This window comes from Myotis daubentonii, chromosome 1, assembly GCF_963259705.1.
Source record: "Myotis daubentonii chromosome 1, mMyoDau2.1, whole genome shotgun sequence".
Classification (NCBI taxonomy): Eukaryota; Metazoa; Chordata; class Mammalia; order Chiroptera; family Vespertilionidae; genus Myotis; species Myotis daubentonii.
The window spans coordinates 134009006-134016102 of NC_081840.1; the positions used below are offsets into that span (position 1 = coordinate 134009006).

Here is a 7097-nt window from a genome sequence, read left to right on the forward strand (position 1 = left end):
CCTATATAATAAAGAGGTAATATGCAAATTGACTATCATGCCCTCACACATGATGGTCGCCCCTTTGTGGTCACAAGATGGCCATACCCATGTGGTCATAAGATGGCCACCACAAGATGGCCAGCAAGGGAGGGCAGTTGGAGGCAACCAGGCCGGCAAGGAAGGGCAGTTGTGGGGGACCAGGCCTGCAGGGGAGGGCAGTTAGGGGCAACTAGGCCAGCAGGGGAAGGCAGTTGGGGGTGATTGGGCCAGCAGGGGAGGGTAGTTGGGGGCTATCAGGCCAGGAGGGGAGCAGTTAGGAATTGATCAGGCTGGCAGGGGAGTGGTTAGGGGGTGATCAGGCTGGCAGGCTGAAGCAGTTTGGGGCAATCAGGCAGGCAGGCAGGCAAATGGTTGGGAGCCAGCAGTCCCAGATTGTGAAAGGGATCCCAGATTGGAGAGGGTGCACGCTGGGCTGAGGGACACCCTCGCCCCCCCCCCCCAGTGCATGAATTTCGTGCACTGGGCCTCTAGATTGCATATATAATTGATTTATACTATATGCAAAACCAAATTGAGGCCTTTTGTACATATTAGATTAATTAATTGTGGGTTTTGTAGTAAAATGCAAATATTTTCTTTTGTAAGATTGGCAATTTGCCAAAAAGCTTTTAGGTGACTTAGTAATGTGCCAACAAATAGCCTGCTTTCAGCTCTACTGTAATAAGAGTACTCAGTACTTATGTTTGAAGACAGAAAAAGGCCTATAAAGAAAAGTGTTTATATCTTTTCTCCTGTTCTTACTCTTTAAATTGTGAATTATACTTCTAAGGAAAGGACATTCTCACACTTGGCATAGTATCAGGCATTATTAAATACTAGAGGCCCGGTGCACAAAAATTTGTGCACTTGGCGGGGAGGGGGGTTCCTCAGCCCGGCCTGTGCCCTCTCGCAGTCTGGGACCCCTCGGGAGATAACGACCTGCTGGCTTAGGCCTGCTCCCAGGTGGCAGAGGGCAGGCCCAATCCCTAGGTGCAGCCCTTGGTTGGGCTCAGAGCAGGGCCGATTGGGGAGTTGGGGCGCCGCCCTCTGTCATGCACAGAGCAGGGCGGATCGGGAGGTTGCAATGCCACCCTCAGTCACGCTCAGGGTAGGGCCGATTGGGGGGTTGGGGCACTGCCCCCTGTCACACTCAAGGTAGGGTCGATGGGGAGGTTGCAGCGCCACCCCCTGTCACGCACAGAGCAGGGCCGATCAGGGGGTTGAGGAGCTCCTCCCTGCCACTCACAGAGTAGGGCCTATAGGGGAGTTGGGGCACTGCCCCGTCACACACAGAGCAGGGTGGATCAGGGGGGTGGGGCACCGCACCCTGTCACACTCAGGGCAGGGCCGATAGAGGGGTTTTGGCTCTACCCAGTCACACACAGAGCAGGGCCCGTGGGGGAGGGGTTGGGGCACCGCCCTCTATCACCCACAGAGCAGGGCCGATCAGGGGGTTGGGGCGCCGCCACTGTCACACTCAGGGCAGGGTCGATGGGGCGGTTGCAGTGCCACCCCCTGTCACGCACAGAGCAGGGCCAATCAGGGGGTTGGGGCGCTGACCCCTGTCACTCACAGAGCAGGGCCCATCAGGGGGGTTGGGGCTCTGTACCCTATCACACACAGAACAGGGCGGATCAGGGGGTTGGGGCGCCACACCCTGTCACACTTAGGGCAGGGCCGATGAGGAGGTTATGGCTCTACCCGGTCACACACAGAGCAGGGCGGATCAGGGGGTTGGGGCGCCACACCCTGTCACACTCAGTGCAGGGCCGATGGGGAGGTTATGGCTCTACCCGGTCACACACAGAGCAGGGCCCGTGGGGGGGGGGTTGGGGCACCACACCCTATCACACACAGAGCAGGGCCTATCAGGGGGTTGGGGCGCTGCACCCTGTCACACACAGAGCCACAGGGCGATCAGGGGGTTGGGGAGCTCCCCCATATCAGGCACAGAACAGGGCTGATCAGGGGGTTGGGGCGCCTTCCCCTGTCACGAACAGAGCAGGGCGGATAGGGAAGTTGTGGCCCCACTCCCTGTCACACACAGAGCCGCAGGGCGATCAGTGGGTTTGGGCACTGCCCCCTGTCACACTGATCCTGGTGCCAGGAGGCATATTACCCTTTTACTATATAGGATAGAAGCCTGGTTTACGGGTGGGGGCCGGCTGGTTTGCCATGAAGGGTGTCCCGGATCAGGGTAGGGGTCCCGCTTGGGTGCCTAGCCAGCCTGGATGAGGGGCTGATGGCTGTTTGCAGCTGGTCACACACCCTTCAGGGTGGGGGTCCCCACCGGGGTGCCTGGCCAGTCTGGGTGAGGGGCTGAGGGCTGTTTACAGGCTGGCGGGCAACTGAAGCTCCCAACCGCTCCTTTTTTTCTTTTTCTTTTTTATTCTGGGCCAGCTTTAGCTCTGAGGCTTGGCTCCAGCTCTGAGGCCTCGGCTGCTGAAAGCAGGTATCTGGTTTGTTTGGGTTCTATAATCGAAACACTGTTTCAACTCCAGCTCTGAGATCCTGGCTGGCTGAAAGCAGGTTTCTGGGGTTTTATTTAGCTTCTATATTTGTAACAATGTTTCAAACTGCAAGCTCAGAGGCCGGCAGCAGCAGGTGGGGAATGTTGGTTTTTTCCGTCACTGAAGAAAGCAAGCCTCATGTTCGCTTCAAGCTGCCTGGCTGCCAGCCGCCATCTTGGCTGGCAGTTAATTTGCATATCGCCCTGATTAGCCAATGGGAAGGGTAGTGGAGGTATGGCTAATTACCATGTTTCTCTTTTATTGGATAGGACTAGAGGCCCAGTGCAGGAATTCATGCACCTTGAAAGGAACTGTGGGCTACAAGGCTGTGGTGGGCACAGGGTCGGGTCTTGGCCCATCCTCTGTGCCCCCGCCTGGCCCTACCAGCCACAGTCCCTGGTCCCCTGTCTGCTGGCAGCCCTGCTCCCACTGCCACCACTCCCACGCGCTGATGGTTCAGAGTTATTGGGGCCGGCGCCAGCAGCGAGTGTGAGTGGGGCCAGTGCCTTCAGTGGGTGTGAGTGGTGGCTGCTGCCCCGATCGCCCATCAGGAGCAGGGGAAGGTGGAGAAGCCCTCAGGGGCAATCAGGGCTGACAGCCACCACTCACGCCTGCTGACAGCGCTGAGTGATCGGGACTGGCTCCAGGCACCGGCAGTGGGTGCGAGCGGTGGCTCTGGCACCAGCTACGGGTGCGAGAGGCAGCTGCTGGCCCCAATTGCCCCTCAGGAGCTGGGGGAGGTAGAGAAGCCCTCAGGGGCATTAGGGGCTGGCAACCACTGCTTTCATCTGCTGATGGCGCCGAGTGATTGGGGCTGGCACTGGGCGCTGGCAGTCCGGGCTAGTGGCGGCTCTGGCACTGGCAGCAGGTGTGAGCTCTGGGCAGACTGTGGCACATGGGAGCAAAGAATTTTCAGTAACCACAGAGGCTCTCCCCATTGACAGCGACCAGTGCCCTGCCTTGGTCTGGGTGTCCCTGCTCACTTGCTCCACCATTCTGCCATGACTGATCCCCGCCACGTACCACACTCTGCCTCCTACTGCTGACACCTGCCATGTTCCACACACGCCTCCTGGTGTCAGTGCACATCGTTGTTTGGTTGTTCCACTATTCAGTCGATTTGCATATTAGGGTTTTATATATATAGATGTGGTTGCCATCTTCTTTCAGAGTAACTTTGTAAGTTGCTTTATAAAAATGCTAACAGCTTTATGCTAATAACTAATAGATTCTGATAGAAGTGTAGAGCATTTTAATGATGTCATATTTGAGTGGATTCATTGTTTCCAGCTTAATGGGGGAGATAAAATCATAAAATATTTTTATGATTATAAAAAATAATATATTTGTGATATAGATAATTTGAAAGTACAGTGAAGTAGAAGAAAGAAAAACTAATACAACCTGGAACTATTGTTAACTATTGGACTTTTTTAATAGTATTCTTTACTTTCATATATGAGCGCAACTAATTGGGATCATATTTAATTGTTGCTTTTATCTTGCATTCATTTTTTATTTAACATTATGTCAGAAACATCTCATTAAAATTCTTTGGAAACAATCATGATATAATAGAATTTAATGATTCAGTTATTTGAACATTTATTTCTACTTCTTCCCTATTACAAATAATGCATAATGAATATCCTATATAATAAAAGGCTAATATGCAAATAAACCGAACAGTGGAACAAAAGAACAACCAAACAACCAGTTGCAATGATGTGTGCTGACCACCAGGGGGCATGTGCAGAACATGGTAGGAATTGGCAGCAGGTGGCAGAGCGCAGAACATGGCAGGCATTGGCCATGGTGGGATGCTGGAGCAGGAGAGTGGGGGCACCAGACCAAGGCGGGGCTCTGGTTGCTGTCATTGGGGTGAGCCTCTGGTGGTTACTGAAAATTCTTTGCTCCTGTGAGGCAGGCTTCCACCCGGCGCTTGCTCCTGCTGTTATGCCAGCCCCACTCTCACCCGCTACTGGTGCCTGGCACCAGTCCCAATCACTCAGTGGCATCAGGGTGTGTGAGCAGCGGCTGCTGGTCCTGATCTCCTCTGAGGGCTTCTTCACCTTCCTCTGCTCCCGCTGATGGCACCGGCCCCGCTCACACCTGCTGCTGATGCCAGCCCAAATCGCTCTGCGCTGTCAGTGGGTGCGAGCGGTGGCAGCAGGAGTGGGGCTGTTGGCAGACAGGAGACTGGGGGCCATGGTGGGAGGGGCCGGGTGGGGCCACGGAGGATGGACTGAGACCTGCCCCTGTTCCTACAGCAGCCTCGTGGCCCACAGTTCCTTTCAAGGAGCACAAATGTGTGCACTGGGCCCCTAGTCCTATGTAAAAAAGAGCCAATATACAAATTGACCATCACCCCAACACACAAGATGGTCGCCTCCATGTGGTCAAAGATGGCCGCCCCCATGTGGACACAAGATGGCCGGCAGGGGAGGGCAGTTAGGAGAGACCAGGCCTGAAAGGGAGGGAAGTTGGGGGTGACCAAGACTGCAGGGGAGGGCAGTTGGAGGGGACCAGGCCTGAAAGGGAGGGCAGTTGGGGGTGATCAGGCCTGAAAGGGAGGGCAGTTGGGGGGGGATCAGGCCTGCAGGGGAGGACAGTTGATGGGGACCCAGGCAAGCAGGGGAGTGAAGTTTGGGGGGCAGCCCTGCAGAAGAGGGCAGTGGGGGGAAATAGGCCTGCAGGGGAGGGCAGTTGGGGGGGACCCAGGCCTGCAGGAGAGGGCAGTTAGGGGCAAATGGGCCAGCAGGGGAGCAGTTAGGCATTGATCAAGCTGGCAGGGGAGTGGTTAGGGGCAATCAGGCAGGCAGGCAGGTGAGCAGTTGGTAGCCAGCAGTCCTGGATTATGAGAGGGATGTCCGACTGCCCATTTAGGCCCAATCCTGGTGGGCAAGCAGTCAGACATCCCTTGAGGGGTCCCAGATTGGAGGGGGTTCAGGCTGGGCTGAAGGACACATACCCCCATGCACAAATTTCGTGCACTGGGCCTCTAGTAGAATATAAAACAAAGAGTGAACCCTAATGTCAACTGTGGGCTTTCAGTGATAATGATGGGTCAATGTAAATTCAACAACACCATTTCAGTGTAGGGTGTTGATAGTAGGGGAAAGAGTGGGCAGCAGAATTTGGGAACTCTTACTTTCTGTTCAATTTTTCTGAAAGCCTAAACGTGCTAAAAAATCTATTAATTAAAACCAAAACAAATTATTTTCTACAGAGCTGAACACTTGAAGCAGCTGTGGCAGTCACATTTTGGCAAACCTCAAGTACAGAATCCAGACATTCACGTCTGTGCTCAAGGCATCAGACAACAATGAGGATATCCTGGACAGAGCACGGGAATCATTGGGATACAAGTTAATTTAGCTGGGAGTTCTGCAGCTTTTATTCTTTACTGCGAGTGTTCAAACCAGGTTGCTTTTCCTTCCTCATTTTAACTAATCTTTCCATCATCCTTTTATTCCTCTCAACACATCCAGGGCATAATACATTATCTTCCAGGTCTAAGGATGGGAAAGCATCAGTCAGTAGAGAGGGATCATTTTCGTGGGAGTGTCAGGCATCTAGGCCTGACCTGCAGGGGAATTTCAGGCAAATCCAACCCTTTTTGTTTTCCAAGAGAGGTCTGCCGTGGACCACACACCACCTGACACCAGATGCTTGCAGCAGGAAGTAAGTTCCCAGCAGGAATAAGAGTGGAACATGAATTCCCAGCCTCAGATTGCATGGCTCTTGCAGCAAATTCTTGACCATGCTGCCAACATGGCCTCCTGGGCTGAAGCTGTCACTTCAATAACAGTATTGGTCCCTTCCTCTCTCTTACACATCTGACAACGTGTCTCATTCCTTGCTCTCTTGGTCAGCAGCTTGCATTTCCTCAGACATGACTGTGATGTGGCCTCCTGTGGTGTCTCAGCAATACTCTTTACACTGTCTCCATGCTCCCCACTCGTTTGTTTTTCTTCGGAGCAAGCATGTTCCCTGCACCTCAGATAAACCTCTATTTTCTTGCCATCAGTACTCAAATTCAATATTTCATGCCAATTCTGCAAAGTTTTGCAACACACTTTATTAATTGAAGGCAAAATGGAAAGCAAAGGAGGGATTGGTTTGGGGCAAGCTTTGAATTGCTCATCGGTTTGAGGAAGATAAACTTCATCGTTTGTCCTAGGCATCTTCAGTTTGGCTTCTGAGGTTGATGAAATATTTGGCTTCATTTGATGTTCTTCATCACATTCCTCATCAAATGGAACCAATCACGCTTAATTCATTGAATTCATCCTCAAAGAAACCCTTTTCACTGCTATCAGAACTTGAGCTTGCCATTTCCAGGAACACTCAGAGGAAGGCAAAGCCAGCAGTGTTATATAAAACATTTTAATGCTTTTGGTACATACTGTGAAATTGCTATCCAGAGTGGCTTTAGAAATTTATTCATAATTATGTCAATATCAACCTCCTGGTATTTATACACTTGTGTAATCTCTTCCATGTGAATAGGGTCAACCTTTGTAAACCATTATAATATATGAAAATGAAGGCTAGTCAAGGGAC

At 52.3% G+C, this 7097-nt stretch overlaps 1 pseudogene; it reads right to left on the reverse strand.

Moving 5' to 3' along the window:
• Positions 1-6067: 6067 nt before the first annotated feature.
• LOC132226800 (developmental pluripotency-associated protein 2-like) lies at positions 6068-6869 on the reverse strand (annotated as a pseudogene).
• Between the last annotated feature and the right edge of the window lie 228 nt (positions 6870-7097).